This window comes from Rutidosis leptorrhynchoides, chromosome 1, assembly GCF_046630445.1.
Source record: "Rutidosis leptorrhynchoides isolate AG116_Rl617_1_P2 chromosome 1, CSIRO_AGI_Rlap_v1, whole genome shotgun sequence".
In the NCBI taxonomy this organism is placed as follows: Eukaryota; Viridiplantae; Streptophyta; class Magnoliopsida; order Asterales; family Asteraceae; genus Rutidosis; species Rutidosis leptorrhynchoides.
Genome location: NC_092333.1, coordinates 35,749,156 through 35,757,154, shown reverse-complemented (window position 1 = coordinate 35,757,154; position 7,999 = coordinate 35,749,156).

Genomic DNA, 7,999 nt, shown 5'->3' with positions numbered 1-7,999 from the left:
GGCGAAAGAGCAAGTTTCTTTTGTGCTTCTTCTTTCGCTGCCAGGGCTGAATTAAAATAACAGTTGTTATTCAAGAAGTTTTTCCAATCCAGAAAAGAAGATTCACAATTCAATATTGCATATTTATCAGGATCAACATTATAATAGCCACCATTGCTAGGCATATGGAAAAAGCAATAAAGGTTTTCTTCTGCTATTGATTCAAAAGAGAGGTTACCAGCAGCACGACATTTTCTCGAATTTGCTCGATTTAAAGGAACATCATCATCATCCTCAAGCTCATTTTCACATAAACTATTCTCGAGCGTCTCATCAACCAATTTTTCAGATCTAAATTGCAGTTCATTAAATCTGGTGTAACGCAGAGCGACGAGCGGAGTAATCACTAAAAATCATAGGTATACAGTAATTATTATACAGATAATAACAATAGATAACCAAATTCTAATCAGATTATACCTTTGTTTTTCACCATAACAATGGCACAGCCACGTGTTTCATCCCATTCAGCATTAAGGGAGCATAGAGAGAGCATATGTTTTGGATAATGACGATTTGGAATCCTCTCTTTTTTAATTACATTTAGTACTTTTCGTTCCTCAGATGTTAACCTTGGATGAATAACTTTGGGAGGATCAAGCGATGTACGCCAATAACTAGCTTGCAGGCAATCATTGGGGATAACTTCACTATTAATAAAGAAAAATGTACTCTGCCTATTCTCATTTGTGTCACCAGAATTAAGCAAAAACCCATCCAGAGTAAGACAAAACCATCCTTTATCATAACGTTTTATGGTTGAAAGATTAGAAAAAAGACGAACAGAGGGGGTAATATTTCGAGCCATACAATACATCTCGAACAGCATGATTTTACGAATGGACATAGGCTCAAATTGTCCAACGCTAACACCATAAAAACAGCAAACGTCTAGGTAAAATTTTGTAAAAGGAATACGAAGGTAAGAAAAGTATAAAGCACGGCCGTAAAGAGCAACCTTTCCAGAAGGAGGGTGACAGGCACGATCATGTGGGCCTGGAACAACAACATCGGCACCAAAATTTTTTGGGAAAAGCGACTCTGACACGATCGAGGTAGATTGAGGAAATTCTGCTTGGAATGTCTTCAACATTAAAGATAGCCATTGATTGGGAAGTTAAGAAAGGAATTTTGTGACAGAAGTTTAAGGTAGATGAAGGAAATAAATACATATTGAAGTAAATATGACACAGTAAAAATTGGGTATTAAATAGCAAGCAGAAGATGAAAAGCTGATGGTTAATCGCTTGGTTGATATGCTACCACGTGTCGGGTGTACAAAAATGCGGGAGAAGTAAATTTAATTGAAAATGAAATTCAAATTTCAAAAAGGTACTTTCTGCAGGTCATGATCAAAAAGTAACTGACATGGCAGAAAAAGTTCGGCTACAGCAGATTCTTGTTCCCGAGGAAAAGGCATTACTTATTTTTTAGTTTAATGACTTTATTTTTTACAAAAATAAAGACATTAAACTGGGGGGACTTAATGGTGTATCCTAGAGGATACACGCATAAAGGCACTATTTTTGTACAGAAAAATGGATCAGGCAACATAAAACATAATGAAATTTGGCAGTTTTCAGAGTTTGTCGCCCAGCGTCAAGCTTAAGCCCTGCAGGTAGCTTCTATGCTTAAGCCCTTTAATTCAGCGCGTGAACGGCACGCAGCCACATTAGCACACGCCACCGACATTCCGGATACTTCACGTAACAGAACCATTCAGTGATTGACGCGTGTATCCCGTGAATTTCGAACATTCTGTGCCTATAAATAGACCCCCTGGGTCACCACATTTCACATCATCATTCTGATCTGAACTTCAGTCAGAGAGAATTACACTTTCTCTCTCACACAGTTCTTTCTCACTCTAAAATAACATTAGCCGCTTAGCAGCAGTACACTAGACGGATCATTACAGATTGATCCACAGATTGATTGAGGCCACCCCACAGATCTTACATCTGTGTTCCGGGTCTGCAGAGATTATTTCTCGAGGGCAAACAACAATCAACAATATACGCCACACGCTGAGCAGCTATTGTCTTGTACTAGTACCTTACAGCCGCTATACGGAAAATCGTACCAACAGTGGATTACAATTAGATAAGATTACATATGAAAAAATATGTTATCTTCATGAATGTTACTAACGTAGATTTTTAATTCTAAAGATCGTATGATGTGGATAGTGAAATTAAGATAACAAGTGGATTCAGTTGATCGTATGATCTTTTCATGTATAAATTATTTTCGCTACACAATTCTATGTGAAACTTCCCTTGTCTAATACCTTAATCGATGAAAAGAATATAGACTCATAGCATATAAAGAATGTTCCAATTTAGCTGATTCTTTTATGAAAATTTTGAGTTTTTCCTCTTTTAAATCTTTTCACTAGTGGTCCCTCGTTTATACATCAGATTAGATGTCGCGTCCCTATCATTATGATTTAGCTCTAGAGGTCCCTTAATTTTACAAATGTTGCATTGGCGGTCCCTCTGCCTATTTTTCATTCAAAATGCTCGTTAAATACCAAGGCAGCATTTGTAAATTTAAGGGACCACATGAGCTAAAAATAATGACAGGGATGCGGCATGCAATTTGATGTATAAATGAGGGACCACTGGTGAAAAAATTCTAAAAGAAGAAAAACTCAATTTTCATAAGGTGAATTGGATCATTCTTTATATTCTATGGGTCTTTATTCTTTTCATCGGTTAAGGTAATAGACAAGGGAAGTTTTACATAGAATTGTGTAGCGAAAATAATTTATACATGGAAAGATCATACGATCAACTGAATCCACTTGTTACCTTAATATCACTATCTGCATAATATGATATTCAGAATTAAAAATCTATGTTACTAACATTAATGAAAATAACATACTGTTTTCATATGCAATCTTATCTAATTGTAATCTAACATTAATGTAGTGGCAGTAAGCATTAGAAGGTATTCTTATTTAAGATGGAAGCACAATAAAGTTGAATACGTACTGTATGAAAATTATTTCATAGTACACTTCAGGCATACAAGTTATTTTATATATAAAGTTTTATGATTCTGCCAGAAATAGTATTAAAAGATACGCTTAATTATTAAGTTCTTTATCAAAGACGGTGTGTGGTTAACAGAAATTCCCCATGCACATTTATATACTTTTAGTTGTAATTATTTTCCTTATGAAAATGCAAATGGCCCAAACTTTAGAAATGGAAGTCTAAAACTCTTTTTCATTTATTTCTTATCATATATCTGTATATAGATTTTAATTTTACAGCCATTATCACCTATTAAATTTACGTAGTTGAGAGCCTTTATACTAAATAATTTTTTACAATACAATTCGTGTTCAATTTTAATGTGCTTACATCTTAAGTTAAGAATACTTTCTAATGCTTAATGCCACTACACTTATCATAATAGTAATGTAACTAATTTTTTAGCTATATGTTTTCTAGACCCATCTTCTTTACTCCTTCCAAGGCGTTGCTTCTTGCTTTTGAAGCCAAATCTACATTTGCTTAGTAAGACTGCTTTATATATATATATATATATATATATATATATATATATATATATATATATATATATATATATATATATATATATATATATATATATATATACCACTAAAAATCCCCTCTGTTTTCTTCTCGCGATTCAACATGGTAGGTAATACGCGTAACCTACCTTTAAATGATGGCTGGTTTTTTAAGGATCGAAGGAAGGTTAAGCCAATGTATCGTAAGATCGACATCAGTTGTTATAATGAATACGATAAGGCTTACACATCGTTTTTGTTATGAAGTTTCCAGAACAAGCGGACATAAATCACTTTGGAAAATGTTTGATTCTTATGAAGTTTCCATCCCTAAGAAACGTGCAAAGTCTGGTAAGAGATTCTCATTCATCCGTTTTATGGGTGTTAAAAAATCAATTATCTATGGAGAACAGGTTAGCGGACGTTTGGATGGGAAGTTTCCACTTGTACGTGGAAGCATCAAAATATTCTAGGGCATCGAAAATTCCTAAACGTGCGGAGGAGAAGAAGATTTCCGAAAAGGGGCCATGTTAAACAACCATCTGTTCACGTTAATGTCATTCATCCAGAAAATTCTTATACTTCGATGACGGCAGGGGTAAAAGTTGATGTTAAGCAATTTAAAATTGATGACACAAATCTGGTTTCAGTCAAGAAAGATAATCATCTGATCATGGCTAAAGTGAAAGATATTGGCGCCTTTTGTATTGTGTATCAACTCCTTAATGTTAAATGTTTTCTGAACATTAAGGTCCAATATGTGGGTGAATATTGAATTTGGATTAAGTTTGCATCGATAACTAGTTATATGGCATTTAAAGGTAACGTAAACCTTATATCTTTAGTTTCATTTGTTAAAGATGCTTATGATAACAGAATTGTGTGGATTGATATATTTGGCATGCCTACATGTGCTTGGGGTTCCAATGCTTCAAAAAAAGTAGCCTCTTGTGTAGGTCGTTTTCTATCTTTACGAAGCTAATTGTAAACTGCCTTTGTCTATGGGAAGAGGTTGTATTGCTACTTATGATAAGAAACATATTTCCAAGACAGAATTGGTGGAGATTAATGGGATTGATGTGGAGATCCACATTCAGGAAGTGGGATTTGGATGTTTGATATTGATTCTACGCTGTCATCTCCATCTAATGACAATGTGGATTCGGATAAAGATGATTTGAGTTGTAGTTCGTTTGATGAGTCAAATGAGGATGGGGTAAATGACCATCCTGATCAGTTTAAGGAGTTTTGGGTGTGAGATTATCTGAATCTAATGCCGATGTGCAATCGAATGAAGCTGAATCTGAGGTGAGATCAACGGGACATGTTGACTTTTTATTTAACAGTTGCATTAAATTGAGTGACAAAGAAGAAAAGAGTGCAACTACTGCATCTTCCAGTACACCATACCCACCTGGTTTCACGCACATGGCGAATTGTGATAGAGAGAACATGTATTCTGGGGTCTCGGTTAACTATTTTACACCTGTTCATGTTCATGTAGATAGTAACGACTTAGTTGATGTAGGGGACGTCTTGTGTTATAACCTTAAAAGATGTGGCGTCATTGCGGATCGCGTTGGTGAATTTAGCGGTTTCCAATGAAGATTGTGTAACATCCTGAATCTGGGCCTAGCCGTAAGATGACTATTTTGCCCTTATGTGTTATTAAATGTAATTTGAATAGTTATATGTTTGTTATTATTGAACTATTTCCTTAAGGCCAGTTTGTGAGAAGGGTCACAAAATATGTTTGTTAAATTTGGACCCGTTAGGGCTGCTTAACGAGGTGTGTAAGTTATCAGATAACTGATAAATACCTGTGTGATGTGGGGAGTGAGTTTCAAACCCATGTAGTGACTGATAGTCTCCTGAGACTTATCATTTTCCTCATTTAGAACCTGATCATACACACATACGTACACAAACATATATTTCTCTCTAAATCTAGCTTTTTATTCTCGTGGATTTGTTAAAATAAAATTGTGGATTCATCTTCCTTGTGATATCGTGATCAAGATAAGGTAAGCAATTAACTGATTCATGCCTTACTTCATGTGATAATTAGGGTTTATGTTCATAAGTTAGTTCATATGGGTTTATGCTTGATTCATGATCTTTAAGTGTTTGTAATGCTTGATTGTTGCTTGATAGAGCTTCTATAAGTGTTATGTAATGCCCTTGAATTTAATTGACCAAAATATGTTTGTATATCAAATTTAGGTAAAAAAGTGCCAAAAAATGAGATAATGGGTGTTCTGATGTCCTCGTACAAAGTGAACATTCACCTCGTACGAGGTGAGTCTTCTTCGTGCGAAGAGGATTCTCCTCGTACGGGCCGTTTATCAGATTTTTGGAAATTTGAAATGGTCATAACTTTCAAACCGTAACTCCGTTTTTGACAAATAAACTATCATTGGAATCGTCTTGAGGTCTACTTTACAATAGTTTAAATGGGGCCAAAAATGTAATATAGTGTGTATGCTTCGTTTTATGCATGTACGGGTGTTACTATTGAAAGGGGGGATTATGTATACTTGTCATAAATGGGTTATAGACTATTATGAGTTGAGTTTATGTTGAATTTGGTATGTATATACAGTGCGAATGAATTGTTCTTCGTGCGAAGTCAGTGACACTTCGTACGAAGTAGTAGCACCTCGTGCGAAGAGATTTTTGGTGAACCAAACCTGTGATGTCTGATCACTTCCTACGGAGACCTTGTGTCCGTACGAAGTCGGTGATCACTTCGTATTAGGGGATCTCTTTATACAGATTGATCTATGACTTTGAGTTCTGTTGTGCTATGTTCGATCTGCGGATTATTGACTTGAATTATACTATTCTCAGGTGATAAAGGAAAGCAGAAGACTCAGTAATATTAGACTACTAAGTTCTTACATATATCGATGAGTGGAACTATCCTTCCGGATACTAGTATTGAGTAGCAAGTTGTGCTACTGTTGTCATGACCACCTGATTAGTTCTTTATGATAGTATATTGTTGATATGCTACGTTGATTATATGACTGTATGTGCAAAAGTTGATTTAACCTTGTTTTGAGAGGTTGGTGTTAAGAGTCGGTCTTGATTTGTGAGGCGGGACTCATGAGGCTAACCATGATTTGTGAGGTTGGGTTCGAGTGTTACTATCTGTGTAGTATAGCTTTGAATGATGCTTTCATTGCGTATGGATTACTATGCGAAGGAGCGAGTAACAGGAACTATCAGTATACTCTAGCCCGATCAGCTAGGGTTGCAGGCCCGTACAAGTCGTCGGTCCTCTGGGGACGTTAGTTGTTGTGATTTTTGTTAGTTGTTACCCATGGTTGTATGATTTGATAATGTATGCTAATGGTGTTAGAATAGTTTCATTCATTTAGCTTCGTGTTAATCCTCTACATCTTCCCTGCAGGTTGTTGACTTTTTGCATGCTAGAGTTACAGGTAAAGATGGGCGGCTGATGATAGTTTGACAAAACGTCGTTACTCTGATGTCGTATTTTGATATTAAGACACTGTTTTGTAATAACGTAACACCAGATTATGGATTATAAAATCATGATGGGTTTTTGGAGTTTTAAGAACTTGAGTTTGATAAATAATTGTGGGTGTTACAACCGCCACCCCTCATTTAATTTTGACGGACTACTGAGTGATCTTGCCACTTGTAGAACAGACGTTAATGCTTAGGATTCATGGAATTGGGATCGAGACAGATGGAATATTCAGTGTTAAAGGAACTCGTGTTCACCTAGATAACGTTTTTCTTCCATCTTTTTTTCCTACTAGATGACACGCGTTCGTTCCTATCAAGGCTAACATTTTTATCTGGCGCCTCCTATTGGATAGACTTTCAACCAAGTTATTTTATCAGGGGATCGACATCTCTTCCATATTATGCTCGACTTGCATTGTTGGAGGGGAGACTCGAGAACACACTTTCATGGATTACAGTGTTAGCTTCAGGTTATGGCGTTGTGTTTTCGGTTGGCTTAATCTAGACCCGCCTTCTTTTATCTCTGTTGAAGACCTTTTCACTTGGATTGACGGTTACCCTTTTTCTCGTGTTCAAAGGATTCGTGCCACGTGTGTCGTTATTTGCACTCTTTGGTGGATCTGGCGCTTGCGTAACGATATTATGATTAGCAACAATGACATCAAAATTTCGGAGTTATATGATAACATTAGACTATCGGCTTTTTATGGTTAAGGTCTAGGTCTAAAGTAGCTACTATTTGTAATCTTTGGTACTATAATCCTTTGTAATTTCTAGCTCCTTGCTAATTTTATTAATAAAATCCGTCGTTCAAAAAAAAAGGAAAAACTATCTCATTAGAATTACATACGGTAATAACTAACCAATGATTTTTGAAGCTCATAGTAGCAAATTATCTAATCACCTCTTTAGAAG